The sequence below is a fragment of the Erinaceus europaeus genome, chromosome 7, assembly GCF_950295315.1.
Source record: "Erinaceus europaeus chromosome 7, mEriEur2.1, whole genome shotgun sequence".
NCBI lineage: Eukaryota > Metazoa > Chordata > Mammalia > Eulipotyphla > Erinaceidae > Erinaceus > Erinaceus europaeus.
This window is the reverse complement of record NC_080168.1, coordinates 6,694,035-6,720,430: the sequence shown is the minus strand read 5'-3', so window position 1 is coordinate 6,720,430 and position 26,396 is coordinate 6,694,035.

Genomic DNA, 26,396 nt, shown 5'->3' with positions numbered 1-26,396 from the left:
TTGGTGTTTGGCCTTAGATAAATTGCTGATCTGAGCCCATGCTCTATTGCTTTCTACTTGCTGATTTTTTTTGTCAGCATAGCTTGATGAATTTCATGGAGGCAACTATCATGACAACCACAGCCATCACTGAACTAGGGTAGATGTGCCAACTTCAGCAGGAAACAGTTTTTCTCACTGGGATACTACTATTAACCACTATTATTTTCATTATTATATTTTATTTCCTGTTGTCATCTTAAGGACTTCACTGCTCTTAATGGATTTGGGGAGGCTGAGAGAGAGAGAGACCCAAACTGAAGTTTTCTCTAGCACACTGGGAGCCAGGTTTAAACCTAGGTGAAATTTTTTGCCATTCTTTTGGAATGACTTTAAGTCATGGGTTAATATGTTCTTATATTCAGGAGATGAGCTGAAATACAGTTATTCTGTCAATGCACCTCAGAAAAGAACCACACACCCATCTCCAATTACTGGTAAATGTCGCGGCTGAATTATGCATCTCAAAGGCATTCGAGGATGCTCACCAAAATAAAATGACTGACATAGCAAGCACTGCTTTATAAATATCATTTCCATCTAGACCAGAGGTGAAGAGGGTTTGTAGAACTCATCTTTCCCACTTTTCTTTTTCTCCCTATCTTTCCAGTCTGTCCATCACTCTAAATTAAGCTACAAAAAAAAAAAAATTCTTCTCCCAACCTTCAAAATGAATATATAACCCAACCTCTAGCATTGGCTACTGTCAGTGGAACTTTTATATGATTATGAAATGGGCTATAACCACGCTGCCCAATATGGTGGCCATTAATTATATGTGCTTACTAGGGACTTGAAATTTTATTCTATTCTAATTAGTATGAATCTAAATAACCGCATGTGATTAATGGTTCCCTTATTAGACTGTGCCCCTAGATAATCAGCTCTACTTATTGAATCCTTCTCCTGTGACCAAGAGAGCAGGGAAAGAAGACATCGTAGGTGAGGCAAAACTCCGCAGCCAAGTTCCCTGACATTTCAAGAAGCCAAACTCACCCTCTGGCCTTGCATAAACAGGAAAAATCTGACCTTCATTCTAGGTTGCAGGATTTTAGCCAAACAGGGTTGGAAACCTAATGAAGACATAAACCCCATTTGCTTGAAAAGCAGGGCACACTGATCTGAAAATATTGTTGAACATGTGAGCACAAGCTGTCTAAGGCAGATCGTCGTGGAAAAATGCACACACCTCCAATTTCTGCTTCAAGCGTACACGCACACAGACAGCCATAGCTTGCATCTGCTATTCTCTCAGTGACTCTGGGTGGCGGGAGTCAGAGTCGCCCTCTCAGCTGGGCTCAAGGTAGCTGGATGTGCCTCACATTCTGAGATACGAATATGTGTGATGTGCACCGACACTGAGGTCCATTGTCCGACCTCAAAGCCAGGAAGGCAAAATCTCATCCACCTTATTGGGAGACGCTGTGAAATTACCAAGGTGTTTCTTACGGAGTAAGAGTGAAGAGTTGGAGGCAGTAAGAAAAATCTATCACCAATACTTAAGAATCCTGTGGCCTTGGTGAGAGCATTATTTTCTTTCAATTTGTGTTCATCTCTTCCTCCTGCCCCCCTAAGTCATTAGATTCTTCCTGTCCCTCCTCCTTACTCTAATTTCTCAGGTGAAATTAGCTCTCCCTGCACAGAACAAAGTCAGACAGAAGGCGCCCAGAGTGTCAAATTACTTCCAGTTCTAGTAATCCAAACCAAATCACAAAAGCTACCGTACCTGGGACAAACTTGGCCCTATGTCCATGTAGTGATGACCACTTTCCATTGTAGATAATCACTGTGAACTTTTCAGAACTCTCCACTGAGTGTGACTGTGTCAGGAGAGGTCACAGCAGGTGTGTTATACAGCAGTGCTGACATGCTTGCAGGATCAATGCAATCTTTATGATTTCGAGTGCAATTGAGTCCCTTGTCATTTCATTCACTGTTAAGTCTTCAACACCTCCCTGGAGCATCTTCCGAGACCAAACCAGTGGACCGTGCAGTGCTCCTCTGCTAGTTACTACACTCACTGTTTGCATGAGGAATTTTGAATTATTCACTCTTCCATACACTTACTTATTCAATAATGTTTTTTCCTACCAGGGTTATTAGTGGGGCATGGTGTCTGCACAACTCTACCAACTCCAGTGGTCTTCCCCACACCCACTTTTTCCCTTTCTATTGTGATGGGGGTGAGCAACAGAGAGACAGAGAGAGGGGAAAAGTGAGAGAGAAGAAGTAACTGCAGCACTGTCCTACCACTTGTGAAGCTTCCCCCCTGTAGGTGGGGATCACAGGTTCAATCCCATGTTCTTGTGCATGGAAATAGCATCCACTCTACTAAGTAAGCCACTATTTTCCAAGAGCACTGTCTCTGAGGTGACACTCTAAGGTCTACACAGTTCCCAATACACTAAAATAAAAATGAACGTGTTCTCATAGAATTTACATTTTTCTAGTGAAGGGGGAAAATAGGCTATTGAACAAACAGCTGCATAACTCAATGTTTTTAAAAAGATAGAACAGTGGGGGGCAGGTGGTAGTGCAGTGGGTTAAGTGCACGTGGCACAAAGCACAAGGACTGGTGTAAGGATCCAGGTTCGAACCCCCCGGCTTTCTACCTGTGGTGGTGGGGGGGACACTTCATGGGTGGTGCAGCAGGTCTGCAAGTGTCTTTCTCTTCCCCTCTCTGTCTTCCTCTCCTCTCTTGATTTCTCTCTGTCCTATATAACAACAACAACAGAAATAACAACAATAACAGTAACAACAACAGAGCAACAAAAATGGGAAAAAATGGCTTCCAGGAGCAGTGGATTTGTGGTGCAGGCATCAAGCCCCACTGATAACCCTGGAGGAAAAAACAAACAAACAACAACAACAACAAAATAAACCATAGAGCAAGACCTAGGTTTGTGGATGACTGAAAGGGTGAATGGGCCAGGCATTCTTTGACCTTACAGACTAGAAGTTGGGGAAGTCTGTTCTGAGGATGAGACCTTTGAAGAAACACCTGAATCAAATGAGGAGTGAAGCAACTGGTAGGGAAGCATTGTTGTCTGGAGCATAACATGCAAGGCACATTCAAGGACCAACTTGAAGAACAATGTCAACGGGGGAGTGTGCGTGTGTGGAAAGTACTAAAACTACACAGGGGTAGGAGGCAGGTGCTGTAGTCTGGAGTTTGCAGTCTGGGAAGCTGCTGGAATATTCTGAGCAGAGCCATGATGGGACTACAACCCTGGAGACAGGAAGCACATGATTGCAGAACAGTGGGTGTGGCGTCTGCCTGCTTCCTGTTTAGCCACTTTTGGTCCATCAGAGCAGGACTCAAGCTGCACTTGCTGCATTTCTGCTACATACATGTCATGCTTGCCAGAAAGTCTGCATCCTACAATGTCCTCTGGTATCTTCTCTGAATTCACTGCCTCTCTTTCTTTCTGTTAACTCAGCCCAGTGAAAATCCACCTTCAGAAGATTAGGATGGCAAGCTAATCGCCCTGAGCGCAACATGTCACAACGCTCAAGGACCCAGTTCAAGTCCCTGGTCCCCACCTGCAGGGGGAAAGCTTTGCGAATGGTAAAGCAGGACTGCAGACTGTTTCTCTCCCTCTCTATCTTCCTCCCTACCCTCTGGATTTCTGGCTGTTTCTATACAATAAATAAAGATAATTAAAAAAAAATTTTTTTTGGCCTCCAGGGTTATTGCTGGGGCTCAATGCCTGCACCATGAATCCACTGCTCCTGGAGGCCTCCCCCCCCCCCCGTTGCCCTTGTTGTAGCCTTGTTGTGGTTATTATTGTTGTTGTTGATGTTGTTCGTTATTGGAGAGGACAGAGAGAAATGGAGAGAGGAGGGGAAGACAGAGAGGGGGAGAGAAAGATAGACACCTGCAGACCTGCTTCACCACCTGTGAGATGACTCCCCTGCAGGTGGGGAACTGGGGGGCTCGAACCAGGGTCCTTAGGCCGGTCCTTGCCCTCTGTGCCACGTGCGCTTAACCCACTAGGCTACCACCCAACCCCCCCCCCAATTTTTTTTTAAAGAGGACACTGTGAACCCGCACACATGGCAGAGGAAGACAAGATGGTTATGCGGCCAGTGCACGGACACCTACCATGCGGTGAGAAGAAACTGTAACCATGTGGAAACAGCTATCTTGTCAGTCACTATTTACCTTCTGTAAATTTATTTGCAAAAGAAAAGAACGCCCAGCCCCATCCTTATGGTGCCTTACAATCAAATCAACCATTGACTCCATACAGTTTATTTGACATTTGCTGTGTGCCCAAATGAGGAACAAAAGGGCCTCAAAGGTGAATTAAAAATGGGCTTGGCAGTTCCGAAATACACAGCCTCAATGGGGTTTCCCAGCTGTTTCAATTGTGCAGACATTTTATTTCCATAAAACCCTCCTTCTCTTGCCACTCATAATACTCTCCTGTATGAAATAAGCATTCATTGAGAAACTGTCATGGCAAGAAGCTATTAGAAAGCTATTATAGATTCGACAATACGTTTTTTTATGCATTTCTTTTCTGCTAACGCAATGACTTCTTCAGAATAGTGACTGCGTGTCTGAAACATGTTCCCGCTGTAGCGAGCTGGCAGATGCCAGCATACACTTGCAATGTCCTTGTGAGGATTCCGTCTCCAAGTTATACCCCCCCCCAGAAATGGGCAGGACTGGAATGGAACCTGCCTGATACCCCCATCTCTGCCTCCTTTACCTCCACCATAAGGACAAAGCTCAGGGTACACACACATGTTTGCGACTTTCGTTATCAAAGTTGAAATTTAAAGCCAGTCCCCCCAAATAAATGCAAAATACCTCAAGTGATAGGACCCTATGGGTGGTTGAACGCTTGCATTCATTCCAAAAACTGAAGGCAAGGCCAGCTACAAAACTTCCAGGACCAAAGAGCCAGGCGGTGGAGCACCCAGTTGAGCACACATGTTACAATGTGCAAGAACCCAGGTTCAAAGACCCAAGCCCCACCTTCAGGGGGAGCATCACAAATGGTGAAGCAGTGCTGCAGGTGGCTCTCTATTTCTCCCCTTCTCTGTTGCCCCTTTGCTCTCAATTTCTGTGTCTCTATCCAATAAATAAACAATATTTTTTAAAAAATTCAGGGCCAAATACAAAATGAAAAGGCAGAATCTATTGTCCAAACATTATTAAAGATTTCAAGGTGGTAGCAGCAGAAAGTTAAACCAAATATGGGGGACTTCCAAGCAACTTATTTGACCTGTGAAGCCAGCACTGAATAGGGACCTGGTACGCACAGAGATGTCTGTCATAGAACCTGATGTCAGCCCAACTGTTAGCACTCAGCAACTGTGAACACCTGTGGAACCCACTGCAGACCAGGTTTTCCTCTAAGAGCTCTGTGTGTAATGACCACTGGAAATAGGGGTTGTCATTATCTGCCTCTGACCGAATAGATAAGTTTACAAGTTTGCCAAAGATGTAAATTTAGAAGAGTAAGGATTCTCTCTTACAGATCCTGACTTCTTAATGTAGACCCTTAACTCCCAGTGGAGTCTGTTTCCCTCATGCAGTTGAGCTTGCTTTGAAGGTCACATGAGTAAAGAAAGCACAGAAGCTTGTTGGGCTAGGGGGATAGCATGGTGGTTAGGCAGAGAGACTTACATGCCAGAAGCTCCAAAGTCCCATGTTCAAATCTCTTCATAACAACTAGCTAGAGCTAAGCAGTGCTCTGGAAAATCAAACAACTTGTTCATTTCAGAATTTACATATCATGCACCTACTACAAGCCAAGCACTGCTCAAAGCATATACATGCTCATTTAACCTTCAGGACTTCCACAAGAGCATATGATGTCATTAACTGCATTTTGATATTGAGGACATTAGGAAACAGAGATGTTAGGTAATTTGCCTAAGGACACACAGCATACAGGAGTCAGAACTTCAGCCAAAAGTGAGGAAAGAAAGAAAGAAAGAAAAACAGAAGCATTAATGACTATCCAATGATCTGTGATGATGTAATCATGTATTTATCAGAATACCTTATGTAGATCCTTGTTGAAGGGTTCTGAAAGCATTATCTTTGCAAAGAAATTCTTTTCTAATTGAAAAAGAAGAATGAAAGGTTAGAATTAGAATTATGAGACATGATAGATGGAGGCTCTCCATATTTTATGGAAAAACAAGGAGTCCTCTCGTTCATGGATCTATAATTCGTCTTCCATTTCATGATCCAGAAGTGGCCCCTCCAGTAAGGTATAAAGAAAGAGGCTTCTACCCCCCCCCACACACACACATACACACATTGTTCTTCCATCTTCCTACTAGTTAAACCAGTCACAAGGTAATCTTTCATTTTCCTGGCCACCAACCACCACCTCCAACCATGTCCTATGAAATCTTTACACCTCGCCCACACTATCTTGCAAACATAAGCCCAGAGCTGAGAGTGATTCGTGTGCAAAGAGACAAAGAGGAAAGTTAGCTCCACAGGGAAGCTAATAGTACAAACCCTTCCCTTCTCCTGACTCAAAGTGAGAGCTTGTTCATTTACCGAGACACAGCCCAGAAACAAAAGCCCCAGTAGATGTTTTCACTTTGATTGCCCATTAGAGAGCCTTGATGAGCTGGTGAGCCATTCGCTGCGAGCGAACATGAAATCACCTTCTGTTAATACCCCCGATTGATCTCCTCCCACTCTTTGTACTGCCAGCTTTCCCTAAAACCCTCACTGAATGTTTGTGTTCACTCAGCAAACAATGATTGGGAAGCTAGCTGTAAAGACTTTATGGGAGCAGCAAAGAGTGGGACTTCAAGGTCCTTCAAAGTCTAATGATGGGCAAAAGAGACACTTCCCCTCAGGCATCTGATGATCACTCTAGAGGTACAAGTGCTGTGGGCGTCTAGAGGGGAGAGAAACCCTTTTAGGACAGATTTCAAAGCAGAAGGAAAGAATCGAGAGTTAACCCGTCAAGTGGTAAGAAAGCCTGGTGTCTATTGTGTCCTCTATATACTTTGCTTTGTTTCCCAGCTCTAGCTCAGTCAGTTTTAAGCTTACCTTAGTGCTTTTACACTGGATTCTATCTGTGCTTAGGGATAAGAAATGCTATTGATGGATTTTACCTAACTTATCCAGGAGTCAGAAAAATCAAAGTTCAAAGAAAAATCTGTTTTTTTTTTTTCATTTCTTTTTTTCCTCCTCTCCCTCCCCTCTCCTCTTCCTCCTCTTCATTTTCCTTTTCCTCTTCCCCCTTTTCCTCTTCCTTCCTTTCTTCTTTCCTTTCTTTCTTCCTTTCTTCCTTCCTTTCTTTCTTTCTTTCTTTCTTTCTCTCTCTCTCTCTCTCTTTCTTCTTACCAGAACAATGCTTGACTCTCCTTATAGCAGTGTCAAGGAAATTGGGAATTGAACCTGGAGTCTCTGATGTCTCAGGCATGAAAGTCTGTTCCACAAACCACTGCGTTATATCCCAGGCTCCAAACTTAGTATTTTAAAAATATTTTTATTTATTTGTTTGGGTTTTTTTTTTTAATGAAATAAAGATACAGAGAGGAAAAAAAAAAAAAGACCAGAGCACTTTTCAGGTCTGGCATATAGTAGAGCTGACGGTTGAACCTGGGATCTCAGAGCCTCAGGCATGAAAGCCCTTTGCATAGCCATTATGCTATCTCCCCAGCCCAAATTTGAGTATTTTTAGCCACCAGATCTCCAATGCGCTAACATTTAAGTTATCATGGAGACTACAGTAAGTTGTCTCCAGGATGGCCTCCACCAGTAACTTTCCTCTGTGGACTTGTGATCCTCCCACTGTGAAGCTAAGTCCATTTCTCCTTCCCCACCCCTTCATTTCCCTGACACCTGAAGCTGGGAAGGCTCTCATAAATTATTTGGTTAATAAGTTGGGGCAGCAGTGATGTTCTGGGACTTTTAATGTTAGCTCCAACAAGAACTTGCTTCTCCTGCCTGGGTCTCATGGCACGTTCTGGGAGTTCTGGGTTACTGTGTAAGAAACTCAACTGTCCTGAGACAACCTCCAGGCTTTCCCATGACTGTTTTAGCTTAAAACGCTCTCCCTGGAATGTCAACCAAGACACCAGACTTGGGATCTCTAGCCTGGCACTTTCAGACAAATCCACCTACCACTTCTCTGCAATGGAGTGACCTTAGTCAACAGAACAGAGAGAAGGAGATGAACTCCAGATAAGACTTATTTTGAGGAGTTTGGAAGGTAGTGCAGTAGGTTAAGTGCACATGGCACAAAACGCAAAGACCCACATGAGGATCCCAGTTCAAGCCCCAGGCTGCAGGGGGGTCACTTCACAATCAGTGAGGTAGGTCTGCAGGTGTCTAAACAAAATAAAAAACATTTATTTTGAGTTACTGATGACAGAGCTGTGAGCGACAGTAGGATTACTGTTTTAAGCTGTGAAGTAAGGGAGTTAATTCTCACAAAATGGTATGAATGAGAACAATGATTAGTTAGATCTTTTTAAACTGTTGCTTTGGGAGAGGGCTGGGCAGTAGCACATTGAGTTAAATGCATATGGCGCAAAGTTCAAGGACCAGTGCACAGATCCCGGTTCGAGCTCCTGGCTCCCCACCTGCAGGTGGTCACTTCACAGGTGGTGAAGCAGATCTGCAGGTGTCTGTCTTCCCCTCCTCTCTCGATTTCCCTTTGTCCTATCCAACAACAATAACAAGGGCAAGAAAATGGGGGGGGAAATGGCCTCCAGGAGCAGTGGGTTTGTAGAGCAGGCACAGAGTCCCAGCAATAACCCTGGAGGCAATGAGTCAATCAATCAATCAATCAATCAATACAACCTGTAGCTTTGGGGATATGAAAGATAGCTCGTTTAGCAGAGCACCTGCCTTAACATCCGTGCGGTCTGGTTCTAAACCTGACCCTGCAAGGAAGTTCCGTATCACCAGAGGAAGTGATGGGGCTATGGTGTCTCTTTCTGTCTCTGTCTCTCTGTCTCCCTCTCTGCACACAGGAAATAAAAAGAACAAAGATTCAGCTCAGAGATCACACACGTGTAGCCCCAGCAATCCATGCCTTTACTAATGAATCAACTAACTAGTTAACTTGCTTTGAGACAGGGACATAGCTGGTCTTTAGAGCACAGGGCTTGTGTGTCAGAAGCCCTGGTTGTACCAGGTCTCACCATGAGCCAAAGCTAAGTGAGTGGTGCTTAGGCTCTCTCTCTCTCTCCATATCACTCATAGAAAATAAGACGAATTGAGTCAGAGTGACCGTTGCCTGGGTAGGACACATGCCTTGTCATTCCTGTAACCTGGCTTTGAGTCTGGTCCCCATCACACTGGGGGAACCTTCAGTGCTATAGTGTCTTTCCCTTCCTCTCTCTCTCTCTCTCTCTCTCTCCCTCTCTCTTAAATTTGCCTTAATCTTTATTTATTTGATAGAGACAGCCAGAAATCGAGAGGGAAGGGGGAGATAGAGAGGGAAAGAGAAAGATAGACACCTGCAGACCTGCCTCACCACTTGCAAAGCTTCACCTCTGTAGGTGGTGACCAGGGGCTCAAACCCAGGTTCTATTGTAACACATGTGCTCAAACAGGTATGCCATCATGTAGCCACCACCCTCCTCTCTCTCAGAAAAAGTCAGTTTAAGCAGTGAAGCCTCAGTGGTAATAATAATAAGGATAAAACTACATAAATTGTTACCAAATATTTTTAAATTTGATCCCATCTTATGTTCACAAAAATAAGATCAACTTCATTTACCATGTAGCTGGTCCCTGTATTTAACCAATGAGAAACCAAACATCTGGTTCAGCAATCATATGGGGTTTCTTCATGTTTTCTCTTTCATTGATCTCTTCACTCTTACTCTGGGCTGTTCTCAGAATAAATTAGAAACATTGTTAACTTTGTTCCTGAACCCATCAATTATGTGACCCAATTTGAAATGCCTGGGAAGAGTAAACAGGGAGAAGTTAAAATCTCCACTGATTTATCTTGCAGTTCTGGTGCCTCAGGTCACCCAATCTTGGGCACTTGGTGAATTATTATGGAAGGAAGAAAGGGAGGTGGAGGGAGAGAGTGAGGGAGGGAGAGAGGAAGGAAGGAAGGAAGGAAGGAAGGAAGGAAGGAAGGAAGGAAGGAAGGAAGGATGCATCTTCTCAGGGTAAATAGGAAGTTTTGCAACAATGCAGTTCAACTTGTGTTCTCACTTTGTCTGCTTTGCATCTCATAATGAGCCCATCTGACCCACTGACCTTTGATAAAACACCCCCCCCCCCAGAATCTTACTAGAAAACTGGTGTGAACTAGGTGGTAGTGCACTGGGTTAAATGCACATAGTAAGAAGCACAAGGACCAGTGCAAGGATCCCGGTTCATGCCCCCGGCTCCCCACCTGCAGAGGGGTCGCTTCACAATAGGTGAAGCAGGTCTGCAGGTGTCTATCTTTCTCTTGCCTTCTCTATCTTCTCCTCCTCTCTCCATTTCTCTCTGTTTTGTCCTTTTTTAAAAAAATTGAAAGAAATGACTGCACAAGCTGTAGATTTGTAGTCCAGACACCAACCCCCAGTGATAACTCTGTAGGCAAAAAAAAAAAAAAAGAGAGAGAGAGAGAAAGGAAAAAGAAAGAGAGGAAAGAGAGAAAGAAAGAGAGAAAGGAAGAAAGAAAGAGAGAGGAAGAAAGAGAGAAAGAAAGGAAGGAAGGAAGGAAGGAAGAGGAAAAAGAAAGAAGAAAACTGGTGTTTGTGCCTATGTCTCCATGGTCTGGTCTTCTGGTTGTCAGAGGACCTGTCCCTTATAGGGTGACAGTGCCTGAGAGAAAATGCTGTTCAAGTAGGTGACACCTCTCCCTGGCATGTGCCAAACTGACTCTCAGCTTTACCTCTTGCTGAGTGTGCTGTTGGTAAAACTCAGACAGCAATGGCCCTGTAATTGCTGGGTGTGAACTCACACTTCCGGGCTGGTCCATACCCCCTTGGAATGATGGGTAGAGTAGCTGAGGGTAATCCATAGGGCAGAGAACCCTGTGCAGCAGGTCCGTATTCCTGGTGTCACATTTGTGTGTGTGACAAGTCAGCAATCGGGAAAAGACAAAGATTCCACTTTATTTCTGTAATTAAGTAGAGGAACAAACTATATCGGGCTGCCGGGAAAGTCATGACATATTTCTGTTTCTCTACACAAATATGTGTCATGACTTTTCCAACAACCCAATAATTTGGGGTCCTTCTGTCTGGGATAATCTGTCCTTTGGAGGCTGATTAGCACATATTGAATTCTCCAGTCACTGGGTTAGGAAGGCCTTCTCTCCTAAGTCACAGAGACAAGAGAGCTCAAAGCTCAGGTCCCTTTGTGCACAAATCCACAGTGTGTCTGTCCCTGCAGACACCATAAACCTGAAGTCCGGGGCAGGAAGTAGGGTTTGGGAGCTGGGAATGGGGACAGCGCTGGCTGGATATCATTGATTGGGGGAAATCCTTCCACAGAAAGAGACCCTTAACCTTTTGACCTCTGACCCTTCTGGGAGCACTGAGTCAGCAGCTGCTGAGCCCCAAGGTTCTGCCCCCAGAAGCAGAGCTCTGAAGGCCCCTTGTGAACACACAATGTGCTCTTATCCCAGAGGGTTGGGCTCCCCTCTTTCTAGGGAAATTATCCAAGGCCTCTGCCTTCCAGGAATATTACTGAACCACAGGCCAGACCACGAGGGGGGGGGGGGGAGGGAGACATGCTAAAATATTAACAGTTTTTTTTAAGGAATAAAGCAATAAAAACAAGGAAAACTGGGGCTTTTAGAGCCTGGCTCCAACTCTTCCCCACAGAGCCATTGTAGTGTGTGTGTGTGTGTGTGTGCGTGTGTGTGTGTGTGTGTATCTATGTCTGTGTGTGTGTGCGTGTGTGTGTGTATCTATGTCTGTGTGCCTGTGTGTGTGTGTGTATCTATGTCTGTGTGTGTGTGTCTGTGTGTATCTATGTCTGTGTCTGTGTGCGTGTCTGTGTGTCTGTGTGTGTGTGTGTTTGTGTGTGTCTGTGTGTATCTATGTCTGTGTGCCTGTGTGTGCCTGTGTGTGTGTCTGTGTGTGTGTGTCTGTGTGTGTGTCCGTGTGTATCTATGTCTGTCTCTGTGTCTGTGTGTCTGTGTCTATGTGCCTGTGTGTGTGTCTGTGTGTGTGTCTGTGTTTGTGTGTATCTATGTCTGTGTCTGTGTGCCTGTGTGTATGTATCTATGTCTGTGTCTGTGTGTGTGTGTCCGTGTGTATCTATGTCTGTGTCTGTGTGTGTGTGTCTGTGTGTATCTATGTCTGTGTCTGTGTGCGTGTCTGTGTGTCTGTGTGTGTGTGTTTGTGTGTGTCTGTGTGTATCTATGTCTGTGTGCCTGTGTGTGCCTGTGTGTGTGTCTGTGTGTGTGTGTCTGTGTGTGTGTCCGTGTGTATCTATGTCTGTCTCTGTGTCTGTGTGTCTGTGTCTATGTGCCTGTGTGTGTGTCTGTGTGTGTGTCTGTGTTTGTGTGTATCTATGTCTGTGTCTGTGTGCCTGTGTGTATGTATCTATGTCTGTGTGTCCGTGTGTATCTATGTCTGTGTCTGTGTGTGTGTGTCTGTGTGTGTGTCTGTGTTTGTCTGTGTGTATCTATGTCTGTGTCTGTGTGCCTGTGTGTATGTATCTATGTCTGTGTCTGTGTGTGTGTGTCCGTGTGTATCTATGTCTGTGTCTGTGTGTCTGTGTGCCTGTGTGTGTGTGTCTGTGTGTGTGTCTGTGTGTATCTATGTCTGTGTGTGTGTGTGTGTGTGTCTGTGTGTGTGTTTGTGTATATCTATGTCTGTGTCTATGTCTGTGTGCCTGTGTGTGTGTGTGTCTATGTGTGAGTCTGTGTGTGTGTGTGTGTGTCTGTGTGTGTGTTGGGGGGTGGTCAGCAGGTCCCCAGCTTAGCCAGGTCAGCTGTACCCCCTCCATTCCTCTCATCCATCATTGAATGTGAACTCAGTGCAGACACAGTGTTACACAAAGAACAAGTGAGGCAGCTGAGAAATAGTTCAGCTGGGAGAGCACAAGACTTGGATACTTTTGTCAAAGATTAGATGTCCACAGGTGTGAGGGCTTACTTCTGGGCTCCCAATTCTATTCTACTAGTCAATGTGTCTACTCATTTTCCAGTACCAAGCAGTTTTGATGACAATGGCCCTGTATTACAATTTGAGATCTGGGAGTGTGATGCCTCCAGTTCTGTTCATTCTTCTCAAGATTGTTTTGAAGTCTAGGTCTTTTCTGGTTCCAGATAAACATTTTTAGCATTTGTTTTATTCTCCTAAAAATGTGCTTGGTATCTTGATGGAGATAACATTAAATTTGTAGATGGCTCTGGGTAGTATATTCATTTTGATGATGTTAATTCTGCCAACCCATGAACATGGAATATCTTTCCACTTCATGTCTTTTTGATTTCCTTGAGTAGTGACTCATAATTTTCAGTATACAAGTCTTTCACTTCTTTGGTTAGGTTTATTCCTAAATATTTTCTTGGTTTTGTTGCTATAGTAAAAGGAACTGATTTCTGGATTTCAACTTCTTCTAACTTAGTGTTTGCATAGAGGAATGCCACTGACTTTTGAATGTTAATTTTGTAGCCTGACACCTTACTGTATTGCCTGATGATTTCCAAAAGCTTCTTGCTGGATTCCTTAGGTTTTTCTGTGTATACTATCATGTCATCGGCAAATCAGGAGAGTTTGACCTCTTCTCTTCCAATCTGTATCCCTTTTAATTCCTTGCTCCTGCCTGATTGCTATGGCAAGAACTTCTAACACTATTTTGAATAGTAATGGTGATAGTGGGAAGCCCTGTCTAGTACCTGATCTGAGGGGAAATGCTGCCAGTTTTTCACCATTGAGTATGATGTTGGCTGTAGGTTTGATGTATATAGACTCTGCTATCTTGAGGAATTTTCCATCTATTCCTATTTTTTGTAGTGTTTTGATGATAAAGGAATGCTGTATTTTGTCAAAGGCTTTCTCTGCATCTATTGATATGACCATGTGGTTTTTGGTCTTTCTTTTATTGATGTGGTGGATCACGTTGATTGATTTACATATATTAAACCAACCTTGCACCCCTGAAATAAACCCCACCTGGTCATGATGAACAATCTTTTTTATATATTGCTGTATCCGGTTGGCTAGAATTTTGTTCAATATTTTAGCATCTATGTTCATCAGAGATTTTGGTCTGTAGTTTTCTTTTTTGGTTGTGTCCCTGTCTGCTTTTGGTATCAAAGTGGTGTTAGCCAATGGAATACTACTCAGCTGTAAAAATGGTGACTTCACCGTTTTCAGCCGATCTTGGATGGATCTTGAAAAAATTATGTTGAGTGAAATAAGTCAGAAACAGAAGGATGAATATGGGATGATCTCACTCTCAGGCCAAAGTTGAAAAACAAGGTCAGAAAAGAAAACACCAGTAGAATTGGCTTATCGCACCAAAGTAAAAGAATCTGGGGTGGGTGGGTGGGGAAAATACAGGTCCAAGAAGGATTCAGAGGACCTAGTGGGGGTTGTATTGTTATATGGGAAACTGGGGAATGTTATGCATGTACAAACTATTGTACTTACTGTTGAATGTAAAACATTAATTCTCCAATAAAAAAAAATAGAAAAAAAAAGAAAGAAAAACAAAACAAAACAGCAACAAAAAAGTGGTGTTGGCTTCATAGAAGCTGGCAGGGAGTATTCCAGTGTCTTCAGTCTTCTGGAAGATTTCTAAAAATAGAGGTATTAGCTCTTCTTTGAGTTTTGTAGAATTCATTTGTAAAACCATCTGGTCCAGGACTTTTATTTTTGGGAAGGTTTTTGATAACTGTTTCAATTTCATTAGCAGTGATAGGCCTGTTCTTATCATCAAGTTCCTCTTTACTTAGTTTTGGGAGTTCATAGGTATCTAGGAAATCGTCCATTTCTTCCAGGTTCAGTAGCTTGGTGGCATATAGTTGTTCATAAAAGCCTGGCATGATATGCTGAATTTCTGCGGTGTCTGTTGTGATATCTCCTCTTTCGTTTATTATCCAATTTGAGTCTTCTCCCTTTTTTGTTTTGTGAGTCTGGCTAAAGGTTTGTCAATTTTGTTCAGTCTTTCGAAGAAACAACATTTACTTTCATTGATCTTTTTTATGGTTTCTTATTTTCAATGTAATTAATTTCTGCCCTAATTTCAGTGATTTCTGTCCTTCTGGTTGCTTTAGGGTTCCTTTGTTCTTCTTCTTCTAGGTCTTTAAGATGTGCAATCAGGCTGTTTATTTGTGCTTTTTCTTGTTTCCTAATGTGTGATTGTATAGCTATAAACTTCCCTCACAGGACTGCCTTATTTGTGTCCCAAATACTTTGATATCTGTGTCTTAATTTTTATTGAACCCTCAAACATTTTGATTTCTTCCTTGATTTCCTCTTTGACCCAGTAGTTGTTAAGTACTGTACTGTTGAGCTTCCACATTTTGGGACGATTACTAATCTCTTGTTTCTTGTTAAGTGTTAGTTTGATTTCACTGTGGTCTGAGAAGATGCTTGGGATAATCAGTGCTCTTGAATTTGATGATTCTGTCTTTATGGCCTAATATATGGTCTATCCTTGAGAATGACCCATGTGGACTCGAGAGGAATGTGTATTCCCGTTTCTTGGCATGAACGACTCTGAAAATGTCCAATAGTTCTAGTTTATCTATCTCCTCATTTAGCTCCCTCATGTCTTTTTTTATTTTCTGCCTGGATGACCTGTCAAGTTGAGAGAGTGGGGTGTTGAAGTCCCTTACTATGACTGTGTTGCTGTTAATACATTTCTGTAGCTCTTTCAGTAGATGTTTGATGTATTTAGATGGCTTCTCATTGGGTGCATTGATGTTCATAATTGTTAAGTCCTCTTGATTGACTGATACACTGAGTATTATCCATCCCTATCTTTTTAAATTTTGTTTATTTTAAAGTCTATCATGTCAGATATGAGAATAGCTGTTCCTGCCCTTTTTTGTGGGCCATTGGCTTGCAGGATAACTTTCCATCCTTTCACATTGAGTCTGTGTTTGTCTTGTTGAGTTAGGTAGGAGGTCTCGAAACTTTACATCAGGCTCAACCTGATGCTGTTGACTGGCTACAGAAGAAGGGCAAACGCTAGAAGAAGAAGAAGAAGAAGAAGAAGACTGTAGACACCATATTATTGGATTATGTTTTCTGATCCATCTTCCTACTCTATATCTTTTAATAGGTGAATTCAGGCCATTGACATTTATTGATATCAATGATTGAAGATATTTTAATGCCATTCTTGTAGATTTTTAGAGTGTCCTAATATATGGCATATTTATGTTGGTTTGACTATTTATAGGAGATCTTTCAGAACTTCTTTCAGGGCAGGCTTGGTGATAGTTGATTCTTTCAACTGTTGCTTGTCTGAGAAGGTTTTTAATGCCTCCGTCTAGTCTGAATAACGGTCTAGCAGGATACAGTAGTCTTGGTTGAAAGCCTTTCTCATTGAGCTCTCAATAGATATCTTGCCATTCTCTTCTGGCCTGTAGTGTTTGTGTGGAGAAGTCTGCTGCTAATCTTATGGGTTTACCTCTGTAGGTGACTCTTTGTCTTTCTCTTGCAGCCTTCAGGATCCTTCTTTACTTATTCCTTTCCATTATAAATAGGATGTGTCTTGGTGTCATTAAGCCTGGCTTAATTCTGTTTGGAACCCTCTGGGCTTCCTGAACCTTTATGTCTTTGATGTTGTCTAGACTAGCGAAGTTCTCAGCTATTATGTCCTGAAGATTGCTTTCTTTCCCTCCCTCTCTTTCTTCCTCTGGTAAGCCAATATTACGTATATTATTTCTTTTGAATTCATCCCATAGGTCTCTGTTGTTGGTTTCAGAATCTCTTAATCTCTTTGAGATCTCTTACTTATTTTTCAGTTGTTTCTAATTCTTCCTCGATCTTGCTAATTCTGTTTTCAGCCTCATTTATTTTATTCTCTCTCCCCTCTACTGCTTTCTGGAGTTAATCTATTTTGTTACCCTGTTCTGATACTGTTATAGCTTGTTCAGCTAGTTGTGTTCTTGGCTCAGCTATTTCAGCTTTCAGCTATCTTGAGATAGTATTTTCTTCCAGGGTCTCATTTGTTGTTTCTGCATTTCTGATGACAATTCTTTCAGACTCTTTATTCAGTCCTGTGATTATTTCCTTAACTAGTGTTTGAATGTTGACCTCATTATTTTGTGCTTCACCCTTGAGGGTCTTTTAGCTGGATTCTTGTCCTGGTTCATTTCTCCAATATTTCTTCTTGTTGGTTTAACCATTTTATATAGTATGTTACAAGGTCCTTTTCTCAATACTTTCCAAATTACTGATTACTCTTGCCTGGATTGACTTGTGTCTAAGTAAGGTAATTAAAGGGTTCACAGTTGTGGAAATTGACAGTTGTTTAAATAGTATTTTAATCCCTGAGTTGGAGCTCATTTGCTTAAAAGCCTCTTTAGTTCTTTTTCTTCCCTGTAGGCTATGGGAGCCTGAGGGCTTTTAAACTATAAGTAGGCTTCTTAGCTTAATCATTGACTCCTGACCAAGAAATAAAGCAGGGTAAGTCAGAGATAATCCAATGGTTATGCAAAGAGACTCTCACAGCCCCACCTCTAGGCCACAGAGGTATAGATCTTCTCCTGAGTTTCCTTGTTAGTTCTCTGTCGCCTGGTGTCAGCACAGGGCCTCCCCTCTGCTGCTCCAGATTCTGTGTAGCAGCAATGGAGACTCAAAGTTGCATTTGGTGAGTCTCAGGGGAGTCCTTCTTCTCCCTTCAGCAGTCCTCTTGTTGGTGAAACATACTGGAGGTGGTGTCTCAACTGGTAAACTGCCAGTGTTACCAACCACTTAATCTCTCCCTAGCCTCTGTCCATGAGCCACACATGTTTGCACTCACTGGTGATTTTGTGGGTTCCTGAAGTCATTCTAGTCCTGTCTTGTTGTGGTCCCAGGTGGTCTCCTTTGTTATTCCTAACTGACCTGGGAGAGGAGAGGAGAGAAACACAGCTGCTGCTGCTCCATAGCCCTGCCTCCGGACCTATCTTCCTTATTAATACATAAATAAAAATTTAAAAAAAGAAATGTCTCAAAAGGATGGAGTGGACTGGTAGGTAGACAAGAGGTTGATCATGTGAAACCCTGAAAGATACAGTGGAAATTTCTGCTGTTAAGACTGGAGGAAGGAATGTATGTGACATAGTCAGACTGCGGTTTGAAAGGACCAGGTGACAAGCTCATTTATATTGCCTGCTGCTACCAAGTTTGGTTAAGTGGTAGAGTCATGTGACCATTAAGAAGTCCAGCTCCCTGCTTTCACCACAGTCATCATTTCCTGGTGACAGTGAGCCTTCTTGAACCCAAGTAACCAGTGTGCTTTCTCAATTTTTTTTAGGTCCCCTAACCCTTCTTTCATTTCTTCACTCTGAACACTTTTCAATCAGAAGCATGCTGATCTACCAACTTCCTCCTATTTAAAAATTACATTTATTTATTAGTGAGTGAGAGAGGGAGAGAGGGAGAGAGGGAGAGAGGGAGAGAGGGGGAGAGAGAGAGAGAGAGAAAGAGAGTGAGGAGACATCCTAGCACCGTCGTATCATCCATGAAACACTCTCCTTGCTTTGTCTATGGTGCTGAGGTTCAAACCCAGGCCTCGTGTGTGGTAAAATGCCCCAGCAGAAGAGATATGTTCCAGTGCCGCCAACACCCTTTAACTCTAACCATTTCCCACATCAAAGTTCCGACAAGCCCTCTGACCATCATAGAGAACCTCCTTGTGCTGGGAGCACACAACTTCCTGTGTGGCTGCCTCAAGCGGATGTTCTTTTATTTCTTCTGGCCCCATGGAAATCAAATCCAAGAAATGGAGTGGAAATCTTCCAGAGCCACACTCTACTTCCAGGTGTCTGTTCTTCATCCTTTCTCGGTCAGCCCGAGTGCTTTAAATCATCTATCTTGTTTCTGAGTTCACCCCCTTCTCTGCGGAAATATCTGCCAAGCTCCAGATCATGGTCCCTCCCTGATGAGGTTCAGAGGTTCACTTCTCCTCCCTCTTCCTCTTCCTTCTAACTTCACACAGAAAGAACCACCCCATGGCCCCTGTCCTCTGAAGCCATCAGTGATCTTTTTCAGCAACTCATGTCAGCTATTTTATCTGAAGAGCACAGCCGGACCTTGTTGGCAATAGACCACCATGTCTCCTTTGAAATCACTCTCCTATTAGTATTTTTTATTGGCTTTTCCTACTGCCTCCCTGAGGCCCTTCTTTGACCTCGCTGTGGCTGTAAAGTCATTGGTCTTACATCACTTCTCCTCTCTTCCTACCTAGGTCTTTGCCATTCTTCACTGCCCGCTTGATCCAAACTAGATCTCATAATCTATAAATATTATAAGTATCTGTAGAAAACTGAATCCAGTGTTTGCAAGGAGGCACTGAGTCCTGAAAGAGGGCAGGAAGAGTATAAATCAGATCACCTTGTCTGACATGTCAAGAGCAGATTTCACGGCTTGCAATGGCCCATGTGCATCTCAAGTAAGACTTGACAATGGCATGAAAAAGTAGTGTGGAGAAGCCTTCTGGAAGGAGTTCTCACTGCACTGGGGGTGCTCCCCCCTCTAAAGGGGGGAACAGGGTTCAACTTTCTGCACCTTAAGCTAGTGGAGGTGCATCTAGAACTCCAAGGACCTGGAAGTATGCTTCTTTTTTCATTGTTATTTCTAATAAAGTTATCATTGGGGCTCTGTTCCTACACAACTCCACTGTTCCCAGTGGTCATTTTTCCCCCTTTTTTTCTTTCTGTTTTTGATAAAGAAAGCTATCAGGAGAGAGGTAGAAGGAAGACACCCACAGCAGTGCTCCATCACTCATGAGGATTCCCCAACACGTTGGGAGCAGAGGCTTGAATCTGGGTCATAGCATGTAGTACAGCTGACCTCTACTGGATGTATCATTTCATCCTTTTTTTTCTGAGCTTCTGTGTTTTCTTGTTATAATGTATACTCTTTTGTTTCAGAAAGTTTATTTATTTATTAGTGAACAAGGTAAGAGGAAAGAAAGAGAGAGAGAAAGAAAGAAAAGGTAGAAAAAGTCAGAGCATCACTCTGCTACATATGCTGCCAGGGATTGAAGTCAAGACCTCATGCTTGAGAGTCCAACACTTTATTCACTGAACTACCTCCTGGACCACTATAACGTTTCCTCTTAGTGGAGAGATGATCTGGCCTAAATCTCCACAGAGAAGCTTGTATTGTATCTAGGAATCAAATAAACAAGGCTTGAGGGTTGCTTGGATGTGTGGAGTGAGATCAGTATTGTTGGGTACCACAGCCTTTCCTCGAGTTAGAGACTTTCCTGGAGTTGAGACTGACTGCTGGATGAGGGGGTTTCTGGGAAGACTAGGAGATCAGTTTTGAAATTGTGACATGGGATGTTCTGGTAATACAGCCCACAGGATGCAGAATAGGCAATTGACTATTAGCATCCAGAACTTACTAAGATGTACAAGTGAATGTTGTGGACACATAAATCATCTTCTTAGTTCCCTGGTAGAGAGACGGTCAGTGTTAAGTCCTCAGAGCAGAGAGAAAGAACATTTAGGCTGCATTTGGGAGCTGTCTCCATGAATCTATATAACAAGCCCAACATAAGAGCATACCCTCCCCATTTTCTCCAACAGAAAAACCATATGGATTTGTCCTTGTTTATTTTACCCCTCTGTGTGCTTAAGTTCAATTTTATTTTGCTTCTGGGATTCCCCTGCCAGTCTCCAGTTCTAATCCTGGACCAGAAGAGCTTCATCCTTTAATTGGATGGGACTCTTCCAGCAGGCAGAGACAGCCCTCCCACATGACCATGACCCCTCCCACTATCTCTCTTCCCTGTGGCACAAATCCTTCCTTGCAGGCTCATCTCTCTGTGAGGGTCATCTCCTCCTTTACTGGAAACAGACCCCCTTTCTTTCCCCAGGGTTCCCTTAGCGCCCACACTCACAGCACTCTGTAAAACAGCTTCCTTTCACAGCACAAATGGAAAGTCCAGGGGTAACTGTTTTTTAATGTTTAATGGACATCTCCATTGTGTGAGTCTATGCCCCATGAGATCAGAATTTCTGTCCTGTGTTGAGTCATATTCCCAGGCTAGCGTAGTACAAATCTTGACTGGCTATTAAGCTACCAGGTATCTTATATCAATGGGTCCCTTTATTTCTGACTACTTTTGTAAGGCAGATGCCTTATCCCGGAAGGAAATAAAAGGACAGAGAGAGTAAATTACCTGCAACTGCACATCCATTCAGATGGAGTCAAGATCTGAACTCAGAAGATTCCTGACCCCTTCCCCAAAGAGGTAGATAGTAGACAATAAGTTTAGCTCAGTTGTTAATTTTTTTTTTAACTTTCTGGTGGTGTGAAAGAAAAAAAAAAAAAGGAATAGTAGTAGCAGACACCATACTTCAAAATTTTGGCTTTTGTTCTTCTCTTGTGGTAAAGATGCAATATGAATCCCCTTATACCTTGCTGAGTGATATCCAAGAGCAACTTCCGGTCACCAAGGTAAACAATCAGATCCTCTACAGTGTGCTAGCTGGTGTGGTTTTCAAAAGAAATTCCCTTAATAATTAATATTATAAGATAGTAGGAGTATAATTCCACACTATTCCCACCACCAGACTTCTGTGTCCAACAAGCTGAAATTTTCTCCCTAGCTGGTGTGTTTTTGAAGGCTGTGTTTCCTATTCTATCACATCTATGTCCACACCATTCCATATTTGAGCTATATACCATTCTAAGATAAAAGACATGGTGTGTTCGAAGAATTTGCCCAACCACGGGCTAAAGGAAGCATTTGAGCAACATTTAACATAGGCTATGTTTAGCTGTGGTCCTCAGTAGTTGAGGGGTATTAGACTGTACCCTCAATTTACAAAACTTTCAACATATGAGAGCTTTATTGGAATGTACACTGTTGTAAGCTGAGGGAAAAGTACACATTGAATGGCATAATGCATAGACCTGTCTTTTATAAAACTTCAATTTCATAATGCTAATATAAAATTGATGAAGAACAGAGTTGAAAAGTCCAATTTCTCTCATGAAATATTTTAATTATTTATTTTTAATGAGAAGGAGGCACAGAGAAAGATATAGAGATAGAGATAGAGGGAGAGATAGAGATAGAGGGAGAGATAGAGATAGAGGGAGAGAGAGAGAGAGAGAAACAGACAAGAGCACTGCTCAGCTCTGGTTCACTGTGGTGCTAGGGTTTGAACTTGGGATCTCTGAGCCTCAGGCATGAAAGTCTTTTGCATCACTGTTAAAGTTTTTCTCCAGTCTGAAAAGATCAGTTTCAAAAGGGGCTATAAATTTGGAGATGTGCTCATCTCTACCTGACTGCTAGATAAATTGCAATATTTTGAAACTAGTAGCCTCCCCCTCTCCCCCTTCCTTCCTTCCTTCCTTCCTTCCTTCCTTCCTTCCTTCCTTCCTTCCTTCCTTCCTTCCTTTCTTTCTTTCTTTCTTTCTTTCTTTTTCTTTCTTTCTTTCTTCTTCTTCTTCTTCTTCTTCTTCTTCTTCTTCTTCTTCTTCTTCTTCTTCTTCTTCTTCTTCTTCTCCTCCTCTTCCTCCTCCTCCTCCTCCTCCTCCTCCTCCTCCTTCTTCTTCTTCTTCTCTCTCTCTCTCTCCTTCTCCCTCTCTCTCTCCCCCTCCAGGCTCCAAGGTTATCAATAGGGCTCAGTGACTACACTACACATCCACTGCCCCCGGAGGCTATTTTTTTCCCCTATTTTTGTTGCCGTTGTTGTTATTGCTGTTGGATAAGACAGAAATCCAAAGAAGAGAGGAAGACAGAGGGGGGAGAAAAACATAGACACCTGCAGACCTGCTTTACCGCTTGTGAAGCGATCCCCCTGCAGGTGGGGAGCCAGGGGCTTGAACCAGGATCCTAGAGCTGGTCCTTGTACTTTGCTCCACCTGCACTTAACCTGCAGCACTAACTGCCTGTCCCCAACCAGTAGTCTCTTAACAGCTCTCACTTTCACACATGCATTCATGCACACACTTATCTTTGGTTTTTATTTATTGATGTTTCCCATTACTTGGAAACAAACAATTCATAATTTTCAAAAGTTTAAAACAGTCTTCATATGGAACAAAGATGAGTTTTTCTCAGGGGAACAGAAGTAATATTTAAATTCCTAAATGTCAACAACTTTTTATGGTTCAGATAGTCTCCCTAAAACACCTCTGTGTGTGATTCCACAACCACTACTCCCCTCACCCCTGATGAAGAGGCCATAGGAATCTGTATACTTAGTACTAGGAGTTCAGGGACTAAGAATAGGGACCTTTAGGACTCACTGGCTTATTCTTTGGGTACTAACAGCTTGAGTGGACAGTGGGAACTTAATCTTCTTCTTCTAGCGTTTGCCCTTCTTCCGTAGCCAGTCAACAGCGTCAGGTTGAGCCTGATGTAAAGTTTCGAGACCTCCTTTGAATCTGGAGAGGTGGCAGTCGTTGACTATGTGGGTCATAGTCTGTCTGAAGCCACAGGGCAGTTCGGGTCGTCTCTGGCTCCCCAGCGATGGAACATAGCGGCGCACCGGCCATGGCCTGTTCGATAGTGATTGAGGAGGGCCCAATCATAACGTGCTAGGTCAAAGCCGGGTTGACGCTTGCAGGGGTCTGTGATGAGGTGTTTGTTCTTTACCTCAGCTGACTGCCAAACTTAATGTCCTCGGCCAACTCTTTTGACAATACGTAAGAGATTCTTCAACTTACATGCACAGAAACAGATGATAAAAACTATGTGCTAGAACAGATAGCTAAGGGAACTCAATGTCTGTCACTTCAGCAGGGATTGCAGATGCCTTTTTAGACTAAGAAATGCATTTAGTCCTAAACAAATAATTGACCATAGATGCTCAATGTCACTTCCCCACATTGGTGCTAAATGCATCCTCAGTGAAGTGAAATCTCACAGACAACTTCAGAACATCTTTTGATGTCAAGAGAACGTTGTTCCGAATGATTTTATAAGAAGGCAGTGCTGATGTGTTTTGTGAAAATGACAAATGAAAATTACAGCTTAGTAAGATGTGGAAGTCAGCCCCTTCTTGAAGTAAAATCACATGTACTGAAGAGGAGAAAGGAGGGTTTGAACTTTGAAGCAAGGACACACCGTTTTCTCAGCTCAGACAAGGAAATGAATGAGTCAGATCATAGGGCAGGGGACTGAGGAGGTTTTATTTGTTTGTTTTTTCCTTAGGAGGCAGGACTCATAGCAAGAGGGTACTTTTTTGCTGCTTCAAATGAGAAATTGAAAACAAACCTATTTTTGGAAAACCAAGCCATTGGCCACTTCCCAGAGTCCCTTGTGATATTTTTGGGTCAATAATGCAGCATTTCAAGGAGTGTGTATCACAGCCCCTCTCTTTCACATCACTGCATCAGCTTAAGTGTGTACAGAGGAGCAAAAGCCTGACACCTCCAAATATGTCCTTTTTGGAAAAGTCTATTTTAGGAAAGGCTCTGAAAGTTGAATAGAACCCTCAGACGTTTACAGGTAAATCTCTCTTTAAGGGCATCTCCTCAGAAAACTTAGCAGGTATGTCTTCCTTGGTTTCCTCCATGAATGGCCCTTGTCTTCTCCAGCACTGGCCCAAGCATTGGCCTTAGAGTTAAGAATTTTTTTTTTTAAGATGGTGTCTGCAACCATGAAAGTGAGATACTCATTTTTTCCTAGTCTTTTAGTTCTTTCTTAGTCTTTCTTAACACTTATTATTAAAACATTTCTTTGGGAGTCGGGCTGTAGCGCAGCGGGTTAAGCGCAGGTGGCGCAAAGCACAAGGACCGGCATAAGGATCCCGGTTTGAACCCCGGCTCCCCACCTGCAGGGGAGTCGCTTCACAGGCGGTGAAGCAGGTCTGCAGGTGTCTGTCTTTCTCTCCTCCTCTCTGTCTTCCCCTCCTCTCTCCATTTCTCTCTGTCCTATCCAACAACGACAACAACAATAATAACTACAACAATAAAACAACAAGGGCAACAAAAGGGAATAAATAAATAAAATTAAATTAAAAAAAACATTTCTTTGCCCCTTTTTCTTGTCATTCGTCTGATGTTTGCTTGATTATTTATCCAGACTTTAAAGAACATAGGCAGGGGGAGGGGGAGGTGGTGGCACACCTACTAGAGTGCACATGTTATAATGCACAGGGATCCGGGTTCCAGTCCCTGGTCCCCACCTGCAGAGAGAAAGCTTTGCAATTGGTAAAGCAGTATTGCAGATGTGTCTCTGTCTCTCTCCCTCTCTACCACCCCCTTCTCTCTTGATTTCTGGCTGTCTCTATCCAATAAAAAAATAAATAAATAAACACAGAAGGGCACGGGATAATTTCCTCAGCACCATAAAAACTGAACAAATATGGGTTGGTGGGACAGGGCACCCGAGAGAGTGCTGGTTTTGCCTTGTGGACAACAAAGGTTTGAGCCCCTAGCCCCTATGGCTCTGGAGAAAGCTTCAGTGTTGCGGTATCTCCTCTTTGATCTCTGTCTCTTTCTGTCTAAAAAGTTGGTCTGGAACAGTGAAGTTTCAGCAACAGAAAAAAAAAACAACATAAGTGTAATCTGAGCCCGGTCATTATTTCCTAATGTCCAGTGGCTTTACTTACCAAGCAGACATTTTTCTGTGAGTCATCTGAGTGTAAGCGCAGAGTGTGGCCTTTATGAACAAATGAACGATCTCTTGAAGTACGGTCGCAAACTTTCTGCTTCCTCTCTTGGTCACAGGTGAAGTAAGAAGAGACATATTTGTTTAACAATGAAGTTACTTGAAGTCAGGTGGTGGTCACATTACAGTGCAAAAGGACCAGGTTTAAGTCTCTGGTCCCCACCTTCCGGGGGGAAAGGTTCACGAGTGGTGAAGCAGGGCTGCAGGTGTTTGTCTCTTTCCCTCTTTAACCCTTCCCTCTCAATTTATCTGTTTCTATCTAATAATAAATAAGTAAAAAAGAAATTAAAAAAATTAAATTACTTCAACCATTCAGATGTATGTAATTAGAATCCCTTGGAGGGGTCAGGTGGTGACACACCTTGTTAAGCACTCACATTACCCGGGTTTAAGCCTCTGCTCCCCACCTGCAAGGGGGAAGTTCCCTAAGCAGTGAAACAAGTACTGCAATTGTTTCTCTGTTTCTCTCCTTCTCTATTTCCCCTACCCTTTTAATTTCTCTCTGTTTTATCAAATAAATAAGTAGGGGAGAAAATGGTTACCAGGAGTGGTGGATTCGTTGTGTAGGCACTAAGCTCCAGCAATAACCCTGGTGGCAAAAAGAAGGAAAGAAAGAAAGAGAGAGAGAGAGAGAGAGAGAGAAAGA